The sequence below is a fragment of the Fringilla coelebs genome (genome assembly GCF_963513975.1).
Source record: "Fringilla coelebs genome assembly, chromosome: Z".
Taxonomy (NCBI): domain Eukaryota; kingdom Metazoa; phylum Chordata; class Aves; order Passeriformes; family Fringillidae; genus Fringilla; species Fringilla coelebs.
In genome coordinates this window covers 23,291,128-23,314,158 of record NC_140031.1, presented here as the reverse complement: position 1 = coordinate 23,314,158, position 23,031 = coordinate 23,291,128, and positions in this window count along the sequence as shown.

Below are 23,031 nucleotides of genomic sequence, written 5' to 3'. Positions count from 1 at the left end.
TCATGGGGTTGGTATTTAATTTCTTAGGAGTTGTGAGTCGGGTGGTTGAATATTAGTCCCACTGAACGCAAAATGAAACAAACACATGCAGCTCCACACATTCAGAATTTCATCTAAAAATTTCTACTCCCTCCTATATTAGACATAGTGAATCATCTGCAAGATTTAATCCAGCAATTTCTACTCCCCCCATACTAGTTGTAGTGAATTGTCTAGATCTGCAGATTCCTTCGGTAAAAGAGGCTTAAAGCTGATGTGCCAACAACAGAATTTGTCTCCTGTAGTTCAGTGTTGTGGCACTGCCTTTAAAAAAGGCCTTTAGACATAGTGAGCAGTTCCGCTAATTTTCCATTTTGGGGGGGAGAGCATTAAATTTTCAAGCAACCTGACACGCTAATGACTTGAATACACCCTTTGTAATAACAGAGACCTGAAGTGTCAGCCAGCCAAAGGAAGGTAATTTGCTCAGTATTTTCACTTAAAATAGTGACTGAAATATAGAAAAAGTCCACTACAAACCAATATTCTTCTGATGTCATCTGCACGATTAAAGAGAATTTAATAGAAAATGCCTTTATTTTTTTAAATATGCTCCAGAAAGTTCTAAAATCTGTATTTCTCTCCAAGAACTGCACCCATATGAATTCCTCATCTTTGTAATTCCAGGATTTTCAGTGAGGTGGAAGGGACGTCAGAGCTGAACACCCATAATGGCTGTTACTGTTGACTCTGTACTGCTGGATATAAAAAACCATTTATTGAACACAGATGAAAACAAAGGTCATATTTACTTAAGGAGGTGAATATTCTAGATGAATACTGGCAGCCATAAAAATATATTACTGGTAACAAACATGGGATGCTATACCAGAAAAGACTGAATCATGGCGTCTTTCCCAACTGAAATGTAAGTGCAATAAATTGCAGCAAAATTTTATGACAATATCTCCAGAAAAGTCACTGCATGAACAAAACAGCCTGTCTAAAGCTGACATGGAGGTCACGTCAAATCTCAGGAGTTCACTTTGCTGTTGTTAAACTAAAGGAAATTTTACAGCATCTAAAAGTGAGGCAGTAGATGTCATTGAGAACTACAATTCAATTGAAAATACTTTGGCTTGGCTTTTCCTAGGCAATGAGTACTTTATTCTGGTGCCAAACACCAAGAGTCAATGCACATACTAATGTATCCTCATTCTTGGGAGAACTTTTGCATAAGCTTTCCCATGCACTAGTGACGTGCTCAAAGAAGAGTACCACTCACCTGCAAGTCCTTTTTGTCAGACAGACAAAAACATTTAAAGTAGGATGGCGAGCTCAGAGGAGGGGCAGAGGCATTTCTTTCTGAGACTTAGTGAGGAAAGATTGCAGATGAAGTACTGAAGACAAGTTCTAGCTCAGTCACATTTAGGCAGCTAACCTTTTCCTCCCAACAACCTCTTCCCCCCTATGGCTTTCCCAATGAACCTAACCATCTCTCACATGGCCCCAGCAATATGTTTGTGCTATACGTGAAGCCTTTCCAGCTACAGGCTGTGCTAAATAACTGTGCTTCATAAAGCTTCACTCTGCTCACCCCCTGCTTGTTTTTTTCCTCCATTTTTGCTCAGCAGAAACTCAAACCAGGCCCTTGCAAGGCTGAAAACTAGCTGTTTATTCTTCCTCTCAGTTTCCCATCCCTCAACAAGTTTTTTCCATGACAGAGCCGTATGTTCTTCACAGCACGCCACTCAGCATCCACTTCTGACCGACTGTCAAAATATTTGCTTTGACAACCCAAATTCAAAATACACAATGGTTCTTTAACCCTTTTGGTATTAACTCATTCAAAGTAATTCCTGCTGAAGAAGCAGATTACAAGAAGTAGCCTCGCCTCAAAGTCATTTGGGACTCTCCCTATTTTTACTACTGCATTCAGTCACACTGGTGTGGAAGGAGGCCATTCATGCTGGGAAACAGCCCCGCAGAGCAAGTGCCCACTTGAGCCACACAGCCCAGCAGCACGAGGGTCTTGGCAGCGCCATTCTGGCCCATCACATAACCCACATTCCTTGTCTGGACAGCACAGCTCTTGGATGGTTCAAACTAAACCTTCAGCCTCATTTACCTTGGCTACCAGAACCATGCTCATAGTCATGCTCTGCATCAAGTGAAGTCTGGCCCAGTGAAAAGATGTCAACGAGAACATCAGATCCTCAAAGTATCCAAAGAGAATAAGAGTTCTCAAATGCAAACTTCTTTTGGTTATTTTAATCTAGCAAATCAAACCAACTTAAAACATTGCTAAAACTTGCTTTCTCTTCAGATTCTATTTTGACATCCAGATACACTGCCTCCAGTCATACTTTCACATCTCTAGCTAGAACTATTCAACTGTTGCCTTATACTATACAATACGTCTATGTTCAAACTATATGAACAACATATATTTTTCTGAATGAGATAAAGAAACAAAATGCCTCCATTTTACTTACACTGCCAAAAACAGAAAGTGAGAAGCTTATCCAAATGATAATATTTGAATTAAGGTTTTGATTTTGAAGATGTTGAGCTGCAGGGTTTTGCTTTGGCATACCAGGCAGATTGAAAGGAACAGCTGCAAAATACAAACCTGAGGCTGTTTATTTTAAAAAGGTGTCTGACAAGTAGTGCACAAGAGAACCACAAGTACCTTGCAGAACAATGTTGTGGCCAGTCCTTCATGCTCCCCTCATGATTTAGCTGAAGTCCAAGGCATGGACTACGATTCAGTTTTTTGCCCTTTCCAGTCTAGTTCTGTCAGCTCAAGAGTGAGAATAAATAATTTTTAGATAAGTAGCTTTTGGCTTGGCTTAAGCGAACAGCTGAATGGAAGGCCACACAGACTGCTGAAGCCATCCCAGTTTATAAAATAAATCCAAGCACAGTTAGACGTTTTCTCCTAAAGTTTGTTGGGGCCCAAAGTACAACCACATAGAGGAATTTCTAAATCTTGTTTACATACACAAGCTTGAGCATCTCATAATGAAAAATGAGCAAATCTTGGAAGCCTGGGTTCTGCTTTCTCTGAAAAGTTTTTCATTAGCAGTAATAAACTTTCTGAATATGCTTTGAACTACGAGAGCGGAAGTGGCTCCTATTTGTGTTGATATTTACTCACTATTTAAAGCAAACAGAAAGAGGCTCACACACTAAGACTAATTACCTCAGGCCGACCCTCACCCAGGTTGACATGAGCTCCCACTTTAAAAAGCTTCCATCCTTAGGTGTTATTGGACAAGCAAACTGTTCAATTGTGAGCTCACTTTGCCCGGTGGAGCGAGGCAGCCACCAAAGTAAGAGGGACTGCACATCAGACAATGTGATATGAGCACTAGAGATTGTTCATTTGCTGGATAAGTGATAAATGTTGGTAAATAAACTTCTCCTCCCACCCAGTCCTCTCAGCATTCTTACAAAAACTGCTGTTCAGAAGGAGATGGCAGGCTTCTGCCAACTTCCCTGAAGTCTTCAAAGCAGCAGAGCACACAACAAGCGGCATTTGTGAGGAGACAGAAAGGTGCACCTCTGCATTTCTACCCCACACACTTAGAGGTGACTTGCAAATGTGAAAAGAAGTACATTAATCACACTCCCCTGTCAAATGAGAACAGTGACAAGGATTAGTACTTCGGGAAAAACCAGTTGTCCCAAATGGTTTGGTGTAGGCTCTCTTTGCAGACCACAAGGAGCTCTGGTGGCACTGGCTTCTGATAAGCACTGCATACTCACCACAGGAAGCACCTGGACCAAGAAGAGGGAAGGACACTTCATTGTGCCTTTGTTTCATCTTCTAAATGTAACACATTTCAAAGCGATCAAAAAGATTCAGTTTCAGATAACAAAATGGAGAAGGTGCTTTAGAGCTGAAGTGGTTGCACAACTTCAGACAAATAGCTGAGAATAAACAAGGGATTCTCCATTCACATACGAATTTTCACCAAATTATTGCCAACCTAAACAACATTCCAGAACAGAGCTTTTTACTTGAAGAACAAAGAGCAAAGTTTTGATTAGTCTTCACTTGTGAATTAAAGAGAGTGAATATTTGCATATCTAATGAATATTTAACCATTATAAACCTGCACAGGCATATTAATGAGTGCATTATTGTGACAGGTGGTTGAAAACACATCAGACTAAACAGCTGAATTTTACTGGTAATGGAAAGAATGTAGACTTATGATGCATCATGTCTTATTCCTGCTGGCACAATGTAAGATATGAAATGGAAAATGAAAATATTTTTCAAAATAGTCAAAGCTCATTGAAGTATCCTAATCAAAACACTATTTCCTTGTTTTTCCTTTAAATTATCCTGTTTACTTCAGCCTCTCCCTATCCCTACCAAAGGAATGTAGATGTAAAATTTTAATTAAACTATCCCTCATATGCCCAAATATTATGTACACCAAGTAAAAAATAAATCTATAAAACAAAAGAAAATAATTCTGAGAGTGACTGTTGGTCTCTTGAACCTGGACATGATGTTTATTCCATTTCATCTTGCAAATGCTATGGAAAATGACATCTAATTACAAGTGGATTTGTTTCTAGAATACATCACTGTAAAAGAAACAAATATAAAACTTCTTTCCAACTTTAAAAAAAAAAGCAGTTGAAATGTACTATTCTTTTTCTGACCTCATTAAAAATCATGGCAAAACTCCCACTGACTTTAATGGGGCCAATACATCACTGAAAAATCACTACAAGAATGAAAGTTTCCAAATTTTCAGACCAACTACAGGGGAGGTTTAAACACAGAATTCATTTCCCTCTTTCCTCATCCAGACAAAACTTTGCTTATTGCCCCCCCACTAAGAGGATATCAAGTGAACTCAGGTTTCCAGCGTTGCCTCTGAAGCGCAAATTCTCAAGCTGGAGATTTGTTCCATTGCTCTGTATTTATTGACTTGCAAAATTCCTTAAATCTGCAGCCATTACGTTGTGTTTTGAAAATTTACTTGGGATCTTTTGTAATTCCAAAATTTATTAAAGCCTACAATGTTAAGAAAAGCTAATGTGTGGTATTTCTATTGTTGCTTCTCAGGAGAAAATTACATATCACATCAAAAATCATCACTAAGGGAGCAATCTTGGCTACAATTAGTGATAGTCTAACTGCTCAGGAATTTACCAACTGGGAGCAGAATCATGACTTTTCTATCCTAGTTTGATTCCTCGGTAGCTCACTGAAGTCTCAGTCTTCAGAAATGTCATCTGAAGCCCCTTTTCTTGGTTACCTACATTATCATATATGCAAGCAGACTCAAATATTCATTGTGTTGTGATTGTGATTACTTCATAAAACTCTTAACTCAAGCTCCTAAAGGAGTCTGATCAGAAAAAAAGGGAGGTTAAGAGAAAAATGGGAAGTCAGAAGGAAGGAACTACTAATATTTGTAATATTTATACTAATATATATAACAAATCCTTGCTATTTTCATACCAAGGATTTTTACTTTAAAGGAACCCAGACTACGGCTATTTAAATTGTTAATGATGTGTGCATAAGCTAGAGCATCAGACAAAAACCACATGTAATCTGTGCTTATTGTAAAAAACAGTTCACCCCCATGAGTTCATTGTGACAGATTTGGAACTATTCTTAATAATTTATTAATACTGTACTAAGATATTTATTATACTAATACACTGGTTATTGTTTAATGTGAGACTAGTGAGAAAAACAGGCAGGAAAGGAAAGAATGACTCAGTTGTGACACTTCTCAGCAAACTCTAGGGAATTGCTTACTAAAAAGACAAAACCAGCTCAGGAAAAGCCTTACAAACAGAGCAGATCAAAGACCTGAGAATTGTTTAGGAAGGAACAGTCTTTCAAACTGGAGGGAAGAGAAGCTGTTTTAGACAAACAAGCTTAAGAAAAAGGCACCTATGGGATGTGCCTATTGAAGTGAGGCCAACATGGAATACCATACTGGGCTCCTCATTTGCCCTTAGACAGAACAGACAGCCCTGCAAACAGCCTTGGTTCCTTGAAAGAAGGAAACACCACTTCAGTTAATTCCCGAAAGGAAACCACTGCAGTATCTCTTTTGCATTTGTGGTTCTGTTAGCAGAGCAATCACAAAGGTTATGGCTCTCCAGCCTGTCTGAACAGCCAGGGGTAGGTGGGTCATTCTTCTGCCGAGACGAGACCTAAGGCTGTAGACCCAAGAACTGACCTTTCCGAGCAGGAAGGACCCAGAGCTGTTTGCACTGTTACTCACTGCAAACAATCTTCTACATCAGTCCTTCCAGACTGCCACCAGCTAGAAAGACACCTGACAGGTATCGACTGCTCCCCAGGTTCATGACGTGCAACACTCCCTCAGTAAGGAAAGGACACACTTTTGGCACAACAGGATCTTTGCACTTTGGATCCAAGACACACAGCTCAAGCAAACTACCGGCTACGACAGCAGTGACTGATGAGATGGAGAACCCATCTTGTCACAAAACGTATGTAATCATTCTTGTTCCCCTTAATTCAAACTGAAAGTGAAACATCGTTCAAAAGCAATCAATACAGACAAACCCCTCGGCACAGTAATGCATAAAATGTGTGTACATTACAGGAACACCTTGACTGTGACTTTTCATTGTACTTGAGCTGAGGAGAACCAGCAGTGTCTCAGGTAAGTGAAAAGGGCTATGATGGATCAGAGCTGCGATGGATCAGAGCTGCCAGAGCTGCCAGAGCTGCTGCTTCTATACTGGCAAGGATGTCTGAAGTATCTGGGCACCACATATAACAGTAAACTTGAAAAGAGTGCAAGAAAAACCTTTTGTTCAGGAAAAGGCAAAGTACTCAGACACTGGCATATCTCCATGCACACCAACTAAATGTGAGCTATATTAATGGTTAACCTCTTGACTGTGGCCAAAGAGAACTGAAATGACATCTTTTCAATATTGCATATTTCATTCATCAATAATTACAGGAATGCAGTGTTTAGTTGGGATCTCCAAAATGGAGGCTCACTGCAAAGAGCCTGGAAAAATCTAGACTAATAGCTGAAATTCTGGAAATCCCATTTTAGAGCAAGAAGCAAACATAAACAGGTTATTTATTTTAGCAACTGGATTTAATTTTAAAGCCAAGATTGAAGATAATTCTACAAGTTGGGCCATGTGCAAAATTCTGGCTTGTTTTAATGCAGTTTGACTTGCTAGACTAGATAACACTAACAGTCCTTTTCTGTCCTTAAAATGTATACAACCACGAAAATTAATAACTAATCAATGTTTGTAGAAACTGAAAAGGGATAGAGGGGGAAAAAAACCCGCATCTTTCTCAGCTTCACTTTCTCCTAAAATGCTGTCACACCCCCGTCTCTGACGTCATGTGGCTTGCGTCACAGAAACATTTATTGTGCAAACTAAAACTAGACCTGTGTGGGGATACACATATAGGTGTTGGGTAATGATTCACCTTACTGCCATATAAATACACAGGCAAAAAAAAGGAATAACCACAAACCATCCCAGTCCCAGGTGAGATGTTCCCTCACTCATGTAATGAAGTCTGTAGCAATACTGTGAACTGAACCTCAATGCTGCCACTAGAAACCCTAAAACTTTGGAGATTTAATATACCCTGCAGTATCTTGGACTGTGCCAAACACTCTTCTTGTCATCTGTCTAACAAACCTCAGCTACTCCTGTGTCCCTTTGAATCCCTATCCCTGACACAGCACATGCAGACGTACCTTTCCTTCTCCACAAAGGAGGGCTGTGGACATGGTCACAAAGTCAAATAGTGACTTTGATTTTCTGTTCACTGAGAAATGGCTTAGGTAATAAACTGCAGGGTTTTTTTCCCACAGTAACCACTGATGAATTAGGCAATTACCACAGCAACATGTCAAAACAGCTTCAAAAAAATTCACCTGTAAAGAAACGAAGTTAGCTCTATGACTAGCTTTCTCCACTTGTGCTTCAGAGAGGAACATAAACTTACTCCTAGTATCTGTAGCAGATGATTTCCCAAACATGCACCTCATTGAAGAGGATGAAGCTACAGATATTCACGGGTCCCACTAGATTGTAGGGAGTGTACTTAGTTCATGACAGACCACTTTTTTACATATTGGTTTGGTTAGTTTCTTTCAGTTCTCAGTGACATTAATCCTTTTGAAAGCAAATGCAGTCTACAGACTGGTGGGAGGGTAACAGCTGATTGTACTGTTGCCAAAAGTTAGAAAGTTCTTGATTATGTCTTTCCCACTGGAAATGCAAATGAATCAAAACGTATATTTGAAGATCTCCCAAGGAAATAGATAATTATTACTAAGAAAAAAGTCCCTGCTTATGCTTTTTAAAGCATCCATATGAAAATCTGTCTGCTCTGTGAATTTCAAACACTTAACTGAATTCTGAAAATTATCTTTAAATGTAAGATTATCCATTAGATCTCCTTACTGCATTTCAAGTTTTACGCAAGCACAGAATTTCATGGCAAAATTAGAAGTACAGTGGAAGAAATGGTTTCATGAACTGTCCATCATGGAAGTTGCTGTTTAAAACCAATTCTAAAGAGTGCACTCATTGCATTCTGTAGGTTGATGCTGATTATTACTAGCATTAATTGGTTCTTTAAAATACATGGTTGCAAATTAAAAATTTTATCTTCTGTTTCCTAATAAATGCTCTTCTAAAAACCAACTAGATATGAATAAATCATTAATATCATGTATAAAGCTGAAAAAATATGGTCATTCAGACTATACATGTATTTAAACTTATCAGAATTTTACTCAGAATTTTTTACCATGACTCTCCGATCTAGGACAAATGTCCCAGTTTATGTTGAATATTTACATTTATCTGAGGCGAATAGGACATGCTCCTTTGCCAGTCTTTTTCTCTTTGGTTATGTTAAGATTGCAGAATTAAAAGTTTAGATGATGCAATCAAATAAGAAAAACCATTTCAGCCCAAAACAGAATATACTGAAAAAACACATATTTTCTCTGTTTTTTGGTTTGTTTTTTTTTTTTTTTAAGATGCTTAGTCCAATGTTCTCTCACTTTTTAGCAACAGAGATGCCCAAAGCATCAAGGGAGAGAAAACAAAGAAAATAAATCAAAATGGACTACTTAAATATAGAGAGGACAAAAAACATGCAGGTAGAAAGACTAACATTATAATCTATAAAACAGGCTTGGGGACAGGGGGATTCTGTTTTTTTCCTAATAAAGCACTGCCTAATGTACTGAAATGTTTTCCAATGACTGCTACCCATTACTAAGCTCTCTAACAATGTTGCTATCTGACACAGCCGAAATTTTGTCTTGTGTATATGTGTGTATATATATATATATATATATATATATATGTACACACACGCACACACACACACACATACACACTACAAAAAGCTTGGAAACATTCTACCCTTACAAAATAATTTTACATTCTTCCTGAATAAAAGTTGAATCAGGAGATTTATCTATTTTGACAGGTATAAGATCAAGGACACCAAAATTCTTACTTCATTTAACCAGCAGAAATATTTCGATAAAAGTTAAATTTCAAAAATTATCATCTCAAGGCTGTAACAAGTTCCACAATCCACTGAATAAATCAAACAGGAAGACAAACAGCTTCAATGCACACCCAGCAGCCTGACAGTCTCCCAACAATGCTGAATGAATGGTGTCTACAACACTTGCAGGTCATCAGTTTGCCATCTCTTGTGCCAAAATGGCACAATAGGCTCCCCTATTATCTTTATGTCAGAGAATACAATTCTATAGGAAACTGGAAATAAAACTCATTAGTCTGTGTTCAGTGAATGCCACCTTTAGAAAAAGGAGGGCATTGCTTCTTTTGGAATATTGCTTTTCTTTTACAATTTAATTCATTATGTAGAGTAAGAGCTGACAGATCCATCTGGTGTTCTGCACAGGATAAATTCCAAGAATACACTGGTTGGTACACTGCATTTACTTCAGGGTAAACAAGAACTTACCAAGGTAAAAACCAAAACCCAAATGGAGCATTTGAGTCCTTGCTTCTGTGATCACTTTTCCTCTGACCTGTCATGATGGCAGAAGTAACAGAAAAGAAGCTCTCAAAGCTTTTTGGTGCTGCCTGGTCTATTTGCAGCACAGACAGAACAAAAGATTTAACTGGACTGACTCACTATTTGGATAATGATCTCATCTGAATTGAGCTGTAAAAAGACCAATTTGCTTGAGATGACATAACTGCTGTTGCAAAATCTAGATTCCTCTAGTAGCAGCTCTCCTAGAAAGAAGGCTTTGTTGCAAGACAGAAGTGAGAGGCTCTTCAAGCAGATGGTCCAGTTAGTACATGTGCACAGCCAGGTCAGAGCTGCCAGAAGTGCTGCAGCAGCCTCCTTGCACCAGGCTGTGTTCTCACAGTGGCAATTTGTGATCTGGGCCCTTGCAGGCTCTGCCCTTGTAGAGCTGAGCTCCACATCAAACGCTCACCTTTGTGTTTGGAAAAACTTGGCATGCACCAGGCTTTGATGGTGAAGACGTCACCATTGGCTTCATTCCTGGTGTCATCTACACTGAAGATGATCCCTGTTTTGCTGCCTGAGTAATTCTGGATAGATCACAAGAAAAATTACTTCTCTTTCACCAAAATTTACAGAAAATTCCATTTCCTCTGGACTGGAAGAGACACACACAGATTGGCGCAGGAGATGCCACAGTTGGTGGCAATTGTGTTTTTCTGTGTTCAAGGTGTGTGTCTTTGGCTTCAAGAACATTCACATTTGTTTACTGTGCATGTTTTTTCCAAGAAGGGAAAACCTACTTTTTTTGTTTTTTACTATAATCAAAATCCGCTATCCGATTTAGGAAATGGGAACATAGAAAGCAGAAGATATTAGATGGCAAAGTTACCCTTTTTTATTTTTCTTTCTTAGTATGCACTGCTAAACACTTATTTTTTACAGTTTCAAAACCAAACTTAGGGTGAATCCTGCCCTACCAGCAATTTTTGTATTTGCTCATCATGATCATGACCTTGGCAGTGTGACTTAAGGCTTCTGAGCCCTTGCAGCTGTCCTGAACAATCCAATGCTTTTACAAAATACTAGAACAACAAAAGAACAACACCAGTATTCACTGAAAAGTGTTTAACAAATTATCAGAAAAATTCTAAAGCATTTAGCAGAGTCTTAGTCCTTTTACCTAGGATACACCCAGTAGCTTGTCTCCCAAATGCAGGCTGAAATAAAAAACGGCACAAATTGTACAGTAGCATTGCACTGGAGAGAAATACTGCTTGCAGCATGTGCACACCCCAATTCTCTGTATTCCACAGATGCTGTCTGGTATTCAGGAAGGCTTAAAAACAGTTGAAACTACAACGAAATATGCTGAAAGAACAAGAATGCACATAGCTCCTTTCCCCAAATGTCAAAAAACTTCTGTGAACTACATTTTGGCTTTTTATGACCTGTTACATCAAGATCATATACAAATGGTCTAGTTGCTTGGTTTGTAAACAAACAAACATGACAGGCTAGGTTAGATTAGACATGTATGTCAGAAACATAAAATTAGCATGCTGTTCACAGTCATACCCAGTAAAACAATCCTCTCCCTTGTTTTCAAACTCATAGTTTTGTTTAAGGGTTGTTTTTGTTTCTTTTTTTTTTTTTTTCACAGGAAGCTATAAAAAGAAACAATAAGCAGAAAGTACTTAAACCACAAACAAATGCAAGGAAGAGATAAGGTGAAATACTAAAAATAAATCTGGAGCAGTTGCAAGCTGGTGAGGAAGCAAAGTAACAGTAAAACATCCATGTCTTTATGCAAATGCAGTTAAAAAGAAAATAAATAAATAGGAACCAGCTGGTGAGAGGAAGAGCATGGTGGAACAAAGCACACTATGGGAATGAAAACACAGGCTGTTATAATAACCTGTACAGGAAAGCTGCATGCATTAGAGAAGGTCAGTGCAGTATTACTGTAATCTGAGACAATAACAGTGTGCTAAAATATTAAGAGGAACTATAGGAATGTTGGACATTCCACCGTACCTGTGTGGAGACTGATAGCTTGTTCCTACTCCAAGAGCCTGACTGCTGACAGCCAACTCAGAAAGCCTGTGCCATTCCCAAAGAAAACCCAGCAGGTCACCTCAGCAGCACCACCACTTCTTGACAGCACTGGAGCAAAAACAGTTGGACTAACCTGGGGAGGGTCTGACACAAGAAGGTGTCCTTGCACCTTACAGATTTTTTTCAACACTCACCAGTAAAAAAAGTGACATTATCAGAAGTCTTATAATACAAATATTAAATGAGTACATAGGAAAAGTGATACTGAATTCTAGAAGAAGCTGTAAAAGAATGGCAAATAATTTAAATGTGTGCAAAAGAATGGTCAATCACTGTTTAACCTCTGGAATCTTGGGGTATTTGTAAAAAGAAGCTTAATATAAAAGACTAAAATTTATCAAACAGCAGTAACATTTCTATATTGAAGAATGTAATGCTGGAAGGTAAAAAAATCAACCTATACTCAACTAAGACCAAGAAACAGGAAACCTATAAACTCTTATAAGCAACTCCCTTAAATCCATAAAGAACATGAGATTATGGAAGTAAGTCCAACCTTTAAATGGACTGGTTCTTTAGAATGACATGCTAAACCTCAAAGCTTAAATTACTATTCCTCTGGGAGGAGAAGACCAAGAAGGGTCTCAAGCAGGCAGGGATCCCTCTGTGCAATTTAAATTATATTTTGTCTCCTGAAAATACTAAGAAAAAATGAACAGAAGAATGCTGCTGAAGACAACTTGAATTACACTAAATATGGATACATCGTCCCATTTTCAAAGTCCAAATAATCCAGTTTCCTAAGGGTAGGCTACCATTGAAAGTCTTCTAAATGAGGGATCACAGCCTTCAAGAGCTCTATGCAGCTGCTAAGACTAACAGAAGTTTCCCTTCACTCTGCAGAGTTATGTCCTGAAGATCATGATGAGCACATACTAACATTGCTCAGAAAGCTGGAATTACCCTAAGCTTGTTTGAAACCATCAAAAAACAAGTGTCTAGCAACACTGAGAAAAATAATGTTGACCTGTCCATTGCCTCATTTGATTTCTAAAACAGCAGAGTAAAAGCATTCATTTAGATTTGTTGGCAGTGTACTTATGTACACTTATCACTCACAAATAAGCAATTCCTTATAAGACAAATGAAGGATACAAACAATTAACAGAGAAAACCTCAATTTGCCTTTTTTTCCTCCTTGTCTTGGGAGACATAATTTGCATTTGCATTAATAGTTAAAAACTGGGGATACCGCACATTTTTCAAAAGCATGTGATTATAAGAATATACTATACCTTGGTTGATTAAGTGAGGTAGCATACAAAGAACATAGTTTTAAAAAATTCATATTTAATTTGATAAAATTAGCATTAGCATAGAGCAGATTTTTAAGTCTGATAATACTAAAACACATCTAAATTAATTCAAAGTCATTCTCCACCACAGTCTTGCAGGGAGAAACTGTTATTCCAATACACATAAACTGTTGTGGATGCCATCAAACTGATGCTAGTAAAAACTAGACAGAGAGAAAAACAAGAATACATCTCACCCACCTTTTCTCCCTGCCATGAAAACAAGAAATTTAGGCCCATTTGTTTCCAACAACTAAATTCAGGGAACAAGAATACATCTCACCCACCTTTTCTCCCTGCCATGAAAACAAGAAATTTAGGCCCATTTGTTTCCAACAACTAAATTCAGGGAATGCTTTCTAGGTGGAGTGATGGGGATGTGTATGTTGTTTTACTTTGAAAAAAGTTGTTAGATTTATTCTGCAGATGTAAAGATATATTCATGCATAATATTATTTAGCTCCTAGTTAAAATTGTGGCTTGAAGCACAAAACAAATACAGACTAAGATACTGATCTCTGAGTTGGTAAAATGCTTTCATGTACCCACCAGAATATTAAGATACAAATTCCTCTGGTTAGTGACATTGTCTGAATTCAGTTCCCAGAAGATAATAATACAGAGCACCAAGGCTATAGACATATCAGACTTCTCAACTACAGTGAAGCTTTTGAAACAGTAAATAAGTTTGCATAGATTTTTTTTTCCTCCTGCATAGAAAGATTTCATAGGATATTGTAAATGTTCAGTAAAATTTAAAAATTCTAATTTAATTGCCAACAGTTTATGAACTCATCATTTCCATGAGGCTTGCCCTGCTATTTGATCACAGGAGTAAAAGCTTCTTTGGACACAAAACACATATCTACAACTGTAATCTTAGAAACTAAATAACAAAGTGACTCAGTTACTATGTTTTCACTTAGATCGGCTGGTATTCAGGAAGTGAGACTCCGATTACTAATCATCTGAGAGAGCCCTTGAAATGATGAGTGACCTTTTAAAAGTTCTGAAGAATAAACATGCAACATGAAATCACTGGGAAACAGCTTCTTAAAGAAAACAGGTAATGGAGAAACTTAGTTGAGAATGAATGCATATCTGACACATCCTGACTTCAATGTTTTGAACCCAACAAGGCTGAGCATCAGCCCTCTACAGAAAGCAGGGTTGCTTGTTCTTCCTCTTAATTAAAACTCATACTTAGATTTTATTCACATTCCCCATATATGCTGTTAACACTAGAAGACTACTCATGTCACAAAAATTCTTATGCTGTGTTGCCATATTGTGAGCTTAGACAGTAGTTTACACTAAGTCCACCAAACAACCACCAGAAAATACAATTAGGGGTTTTCCAAAACTGCTTTTGGAAAAGATAGTAAAAAAACCCCAGAGTATGCTAAAACTGATTAAATCAAAGGTAACCCTTACAACCTTTCACTGTATGCAGACATGATCTTTAGTACAGAAATTCAAGAGGCATTCATGTAGAGGAATTCAATTTATTGAAATAGAAGTCAGTAATTGGATCTGCCTACAGTAATTGCATATCATAAACACAATGAACTTGAAGCCTTGGTGTATATCAAGGGCTATGAATTAACTAACACCAGTGAGATTAACTGAGGAAAAGGAAAAGGGCTAATAAGATACTGATGCACTTTGAAAGAGCTATGCTGCTTTCTCAGCTACAAATAGTATATAAGAAGCAGATAATCTTTTGCTATATCTCAGGAATGTATGTATGTGCTCAGATGTCCAGAGAACTGCAGACAGAGAGATCTGGAATGTTTCTGGCAATGGAAAAAAACAGAGGAGGTGGGGATGGGATGGGAAGGGGGGTCTTAAAGGGGGATAGGATCAGAATGAACCCTACATCAAAACTGTTCAATTTTCTCCCTGTCTGAAAGGGGATGGTGAATGAAGATTTATTTTTATTTTTTAAAAACAATTGAAGCAACCAGGAATCTGCACATAGCAGAATTCAACTATTTCCTAGAAGTACAACATAAACTAGCATCAAATCAAAAAAGACAACATTCAATGAGGGCAAGTAGCAAGAAAGAGAAATATATGAATACAGATTGAAGAAAAGCTAGCAGTAGTAGCTAGAAAAGGAAGTGAATGTAAAATGGGTCACAACTGGGTAGGAGTCAAAAGAATGACAAGAGGACAAAAGCAAAACTAAAATGTTCTAATTCAGAGATGTGTTAGTACTCCCATCAAAACACAAGAAAGCAGAGATTACATGCATTTTCAAAGCATCTGGCTTCTTGCTTAACATTTCAGCAAAATACACAGAGATGGCAAGAGAGATCAATGGCCAGAGGTCTTAAAAATGTGACAGGAGGGAAGATAGAAGAAGCCTTGATTCATATGGAAGAGTAGATGTGATAGTAACTGTAGTGATATTGGAAGGACCCTAGAAACAGAGTTCTGGTTCACAATCAGCCCATAAACCCACCACAGATTAATGTTTTGTCCAACAAAGAGTTTTGACCTTAAACACAAAACAGAAGCCTATATGAGTAGTTGTAAAAACAACTGCAGCACTGAATAGAGCTATAAGAAAACATAATGGAACAGAAAAAAATCTGTGTGGGGTTACCCTTAAAAAAAAATCTGTATAAAGATTTTCTCTACCTTTCTTCCAGTTTCAAATTTCAGCAAGAGCTATGAAAGCAGCTGTGGCTGGGATAAGTTTGAATGGCTGGACAGAAATGTGGTAAGAATTTCAGGGTGAACTGAAAAGAGCTTTCTTTTACAGTGCAATCAGTCAAACTTGAGATTCATGCCCTTCATATGGCCACTCTATAAATTACAGGACAATAAATCAACCAAATCAAAACAGGATGTGCAAGGCAGTTGCTGTGTTTCTCGAACACCTCCTCTGGGATGCAGATGCAAGACACCCAAGGGGGTTTGCAGTAACTTCCAGCAGGTGATGCATATGCTCAAAATGGTCCAGAAATAATTATAAAACTACATCCCATAACAGAATCTTCTGCTTGTCTTCCTGTTGACTTTTGCAGTGTGCTGCAGGAACCTGCAAGAATGCCATCACAATCTAAGGTAATTTTTTCCTCAAGTTTTAGTTATGTTAGCCCAGGGCCTCTCCATATTCCCTCTGGTAACAGCTAAGGTTGCATAAAGTAAGTATGTAAGTGCTAGAAAAATGTTCAATTGACACAGTTGTTTGATGGAGAATTTCAAGTTGGATAAGGGCATCCCCTTACAGGAAAGTGGAATGAAAGTTATTGCAGTTCAGGCTCAGACTCCATCACGGGTTCCCTTTATTCACCAAAATATAAGGTCTGCCTTAGTACAGAGATTGTTCAATACTTTCCACTCTTAAAATGTATTTTCATTGCTTACAACTTTGCCAAAATAGCAATTTGGGCTGAAACTTTCCACACCAGATGCCTGCCTGAGGCCGAATTTTTTTGCACAATCAGCCAAACAATTTAGATGTTCTAGAAAATGAAGATGTGTTTTTCAGTATTAAAAGCATTCAGTGATCTTTTCTTCAAGAAAGAAAGCTTTGTAAAAGTAGATACTATTCTACTCCATCAGATGGTTCATGACACAGAGGGGTGCACATCTGAGGGGTGCATTTGGCAGCTGGAAGCCTTTTGTAAGCTACCCAGTGACTCAAACCTCCATAGTCTTCATCCTTTGTACACCTTTCTGTCAAGCTGGAGTCCTGATGAGACCAGCAGAGCAGTCACCCTCCCTGGGGGACAACACATGATTTCAGTCAGCCGTGGACCATGTCAGATCAGAGCTGAAATCAAAGCTCAATTCAGAGCACGCTTTTCCTTCTGCCAGTGACTGAGATATGCAAAGGGCCATGCTGGGGGGCTGCTTAAGAAGGAAACAAGGAAAGAGCTTCAAAAACTAAACCCAAAAAAAACCAACCCACCAAGCACACAAAATAAAACCCAACAGCCACACCATATCTGGAAGCTGGGTGGGCTGAAGTAATAAAGTGAGCTGGAAGAAGATAGACAGTCTGGATCAGTGAGAGAGCTCGCTAATGAAGAAACAGTGGAGGTCTCTCCAGGAGGCAACCCAACAACTTAACCAACTTACTCAGGGATAGCAAATGGATGTTAACAGTAACAGATGAAAAGCACCTGGAAGTGTACAGAATTTATTTGGCACAAGTACCCTCTAATCTGGCATTTCCTTACGTTTTAAAACTCTTCATGACAGCATTCTCAAAGGTCCCTTGTTCTGCATCTGAATCACTACTCCATAATGTCCACACACAGGCTGTGAAGAGTAGAATTAGATGCTACAGCAGGGCCAGCCTAGCAGAGACTCCTTGGAGACCAAACATGATCCTTTTCCTCCTATTCCCAGACACACTTTCCTCATTCCTTTTACCATTCTGGTAACCACTGGATTCCTCCATGAGGTGACTGAATCTGACAAGCCAGCAAAAAGTTAATCCAGAAGAGAAGGGTAGAAAGAAAACCAGGAAGGAAGCACACAGGCATTTTCTCAGTGTGCAAGTTGAACTGGCTCCCCGTGAAGATGAAAAGCACCCCACTGGGCAGTAGGAAGGCAGCAGAACCACACCCCAGGGAGCATGGGGGAGAAAAAGAAAGGCCTCTCCCTTCTTGTCAGATAAAGACCTTCACCATGTCAAGTTGAAGGATGTTATTACAAAAGTTACAGTGTGACATAACAGTTGTTTAAATCTCCCCACTGAATGGGGCTCCTAGAAAAAGAAGCTCCTTCCAGAAAACAAGTCAAAACGGCTGATATTTCTTCATTAAGAGTCACAAGTCAAGTCACATGCTGGAATTATTTCACTTTAGCAATGCTTCAGTGACTCACTGGCTGGTGTGCAGTATATTACCCACAGAGAACTCATCTTTATTGTTTATTGTTTAGCTCATATCTACGTGATTAGAAAACAATATAGTTTTATGCAGTCACTCTTATTTTTCTGTAGTTCAGTCACACTGGTCCAATTGTATCCAGGGGCAGCCCACCCACTTCCAGATTAAAACTAGAAAAATATTTCTTCTGTTTTCATTAAAAGTTCTTTCTCCTTTACCCACATGACAACTGTACCCATAATCAAACAATACACTCCAGACAAGTTCTGAAGAGTTCTCTTTCTATTTTTCATACATAACAACCCATTGACCCCACCACAACACCAAATCTTGGCAATCCTTGCAGTTAAAATAAATAAATAAGCCTTTAAGCCCACCTCAAAAAAGGGATGGGGTGATCCAGCTCCCAGCTGCAACACTTATGTTTGAAAATTACAGCAGCAAGTGGCCTGAGGAGCAGCACTTCTGGCCCTGCATTAACAGCCCAGCCTTTGGCTCTGACACTGAGCAGGGGGGCTGCTGTGACCAGCACGAGTCACACAAGAAGCCTGTGGTCCCCCAGATACCTGTCAGAGAGTGCTAGGCAGGACCCCTCCAAAGTTTCAGAGAGACCTGGGAAGAACAGCTCTCTTCATGCCACGAGCTAGGAGCAAGGATGCTAATTGTAATTGTGAAGCTGCTGACTATCCTGAGCCTGCAGAAAGACGTGCACGACTCAGCTTTCCAAATGATTCCCTGCAGATCAATCCTTATTGCACAGACAGACAAATCTGGCTGTAGCCTCTCCCTGCCCCACAGTCCTCTGGACAGACTGGGGTCAGCATCACAGATCTACAGCATGAAGTGTTCTGAAGCGGGGAAGGAGTTGCCACAAGACTCTCCAGCTACAGGCCAGCATCATTCATCACACCAGCTGACAGGTTAGACTTGTGCACTTGGGAAAAAAAGGGAAAAGCAACAAAACCCCACCACACACTGAGCAGTCTGCAGCAAGAATCAAAGATTATTGCATCACATTCTTGTGCTGCATTCAGGGCTTTTTTGGCTTGGGCTCTCTTCCTGACATCATCTACCATGACTATCCTCCAAGTTCTGTCTCAGAGCTCATTTCCTCATGGGAGCTTAACAGAACTACAACTACACATGCACATTAAAAAACTAAATACGCACACACTGTCCAAGTAAGCTCTCAAAGAACAAACTTCCAGTTGATTTGCCTATCTAGTACCAGCAATCTACTTTTTTCCAACCTGATGTTCTTATCTTCAATAAACTGATTTTACTGCAGGATGCTTTTGAAATCACAGCATCAGATATGACTTCCCAACAGAGGATTAGTGACAGGAGGCCTCTGGTGGAGGCTTTCTGGTCTTCTGGAAGGTGGAATATATTTTTTGAGAAACTCCATCTCTTTGTAGACTGTCAAGTGATCAGTACTTTTAATATTACATGCTTAATTGAAAACACCTTTACACTCACTCATGTGAGTTGGGTATACTAATTCTGAACACAAAATATGTCCTCTCGGAGTTTTAAATAATCAAAGTTAATATTTATATTTGAACATCCCAACTGCAATAAATATTTAGTTTAAAAAATGTTGCAAGTGTGTATCACATAGAAAAATAAAGTACATCTGTAAGATGTCTACAAGGATACACAGTAAAGAAAGCCACAAGACTCAGCTTCCACCAAATTATAAGTAGGTTAATAAATTTGTATTAAAAAAAAATCACATTTTCCTTTTTCCCTTCAGGAAGAGTGGATACTAACTTCAGTAATTTGGTTTTCAGATATCAGACAGGAAAGAATTTCTCTGAGAGAGATGAAAGGATTTAGGTAACAGTGTATATACAATTAGAATTCCCAAATGTTTGTATCACTGGCAGTTCCTGTGGGTGCTGGGGAAAGATTAGGCTTGATTAAACTGCAGACTGTGCAAGTTTATTTATAAACTCAGTTGTGAAACACACAATACAAATCTATTTGAGACAAAATTCAATTAATTTGTGAAAAATCTGAATTAAGTTTCCCAGTTATTTTCAACGTAAAATTCCGTTGTGTCAAAGTGAGCTGAGAAATAAAGGAAGTCCCTTGAAAGTGTTGGATGGAGAAATAAGGGGAAGAGAAAAAACTACTTCAGTTCAAGATTTCAATGTAGATATTTCACTGCCTATTTGGACAACACAGAGATTTCAGATGTGTTTGTCACATGGTTCCACTTCCACACAGTAATGATCTACTCAGTTCAACTGCCGTTTATTTTCAGCAGTAATTACTCATTAGCAGTTGCATTTTGTCAAGACAAGATTTTGCTATTGTGAAAATATTTCCTGGGTACTCTGGATGTCCTACCATATTCTAAACCATATGTCCTGAAGGCTAATTCAAAAATTGAAATTCTAAGGAAAAAACTTCCCAGCAACATATTTCAACAAAGGAACTGGAGGTCAGAGAGGGAAGGACACATAAATTTAGCAGAAGGTTCCTTTTGGTCTATGCTTTTCTTGTCCAAGCCAATCAGACAAACAAGTATTCCTATTCTTAATAGGGAGAATTAAGGTACTCATTACTGACAAAAGAGGCTGAAAACCAAACCTAATAAATACTGAACACAGATTTGAAACTTGTGTAAGAATTTACAGCCAATCTTGAAGAAGTTATATTTAACCTGTTCAACCCACTTCCCAGAATACTTTATAGGGAGGAGCACATTCAGCCATATTTTAGATTTCAAACCTGTCAGAGAAGTATCTGACATGTATTTGGGTTTAACCCACTTATTACACCATGCTGCTGAGAGAAGAAAGTAGATTATGTTCCTAAAAGTATTCAGACAGTCCAAAAGCAAGCATTTCTTTTCAGGAACTTGGATTACACACGATCTTCAAAATGTAGGTAAAAGAATAGCAAGCTTTTGCTGCTAACTTGGCATGTGAGAACAACAAAAACCCCCAAACAATTAAAATTGCAAGTCAGAGCATGAAATATTCCCTTCTTTGATTTTTTTTTTTTTTCACTGTCTTGGTTTGTCTAGGCTTTGAAAATGTCCTACATTGCCCGTGTGCCAGAGAAATTGCCGTTTCAACCCACAACTCTAAGCATTTGTTTATGTGAAATACACTGCTGAGTAAGCCTTCACCCCTCAGGTCTAATCATAAATTATACTGCCAGGCAGATTTTGTAAAAGGTTTTAGCACTGATTCAGCCATGGAGATTGACAATAGAATACCAAAATGGCAAAAAAACAGTTATTGATGGAATATTCTCATACTTAAGCCACATGTTAAGGCTCTCAAACACAAATCCTGTTTTAGTCACCTAGGCAAATGACAAAACTCAGCCCTTCAGGGCTTTTCATGGTGTAACAGAGGCTGAAAAATGGAATTAACAAAGAAACCTTGAAAGCAATAAAGGGGCTAACTGGCAAGAAGTGTGCATAGTAAATGCCAGTAGGGAAAATGCTCTGAGGTGGGCTAAGCTGCCATTTGATGCCCAAAGTCCTAGGTTATTGCATTAGCATCCCTGATCAGAGTAAGATCCTAAGTGAAACTCAAAGTTTTCACAGTCTATTTGGGATATTTTCTAAGCCAGCCACCTCATTCTCCTTAACAGAAGCCTCTGACAGTAAAGAAAGTAAAACATCCTTCTTTCATTTTTGTAATGCAAACATTATTCACATAGTAGACTATAAGAATATGCTTCTTTTTTAATTCTCCTTACTTACATAATAAATATACAAATGTGCCTGGGCTTTGTGTCCATAGCAATTAATCCCAGTCTTGCAGGATTAAAGATTACTGGGGTGGGCTACTTAAAAAAATCCAAAACACAAACAACCCTTTTGAGAGAAAAAGTGCTTTTTGCTATGAGGAGCTCTGCAAGTTGAATTTCAATGCTTCTAACATCCGCTTGCTGAAAAACACCATTCACAAAGCTGAAAACAATCCATTATTCTTCAACTGCAGCCATTAGCTAGAGCTGACAAATGTTTGAAACAAGTCTGAAAATCATATTCAAAATGTATCCAATTCTAAGAGATTTGCACTACTTACATTAGAATATATAGAGAAAATATACTCTCTAATCTCACAGATTTAAAAGAAAAGTACATATGAAAAATATGTCCAGCAGCTGGAAAAAAAAATTCTTCTCTAGTGTAGTAAATTGTATTCAGCTATGAGAACCTTACTAATTGAAAATAACCTTTTAATGACCTTTAAGCTCAACATTAATTCACTCTGTTGGTAGCTGTCTTCCAAAAAAAAAAAAAATTAAGCTTCTCAGGTGTGGGTTGAATTGGTTTTCCTGTTGTGTTTCATTGTCATTTTAATTCAGACTCCTCAATTTCTTTTTTCTATAGAGTTAATATAATATTTGGCAAAGAAAAAAGGAAGGATACTTGTATTTACCTCTCCCTCCCGTGTCACTCACCTCTCCCTCATGAAGTGCAATCTACAGGCTCTCCATTTGTCACTGTTGTTGCTATTATCCTAAGAGCAAGGGAAAACATTTTATATCTTTCAATACAATCTTTTGGCAAGTCAAAGATAAGTCTTTACACAAGAAGCTGATGCCTGAAGTCAGATTTCTCTTTTAAGCAGGAAGCTTCTATTTAAGTAGGAAGAATGAAAGCTTAATTTAAATTTTCCTTATGCTGTTTCATGGCTTGATGAAAATGGCATTTAAAGCCCAGAAGGTCCTGACAAAAGGAAGAGATTTGCCATGCTCATCAAAGGTTTAAACTGCCTCCTTC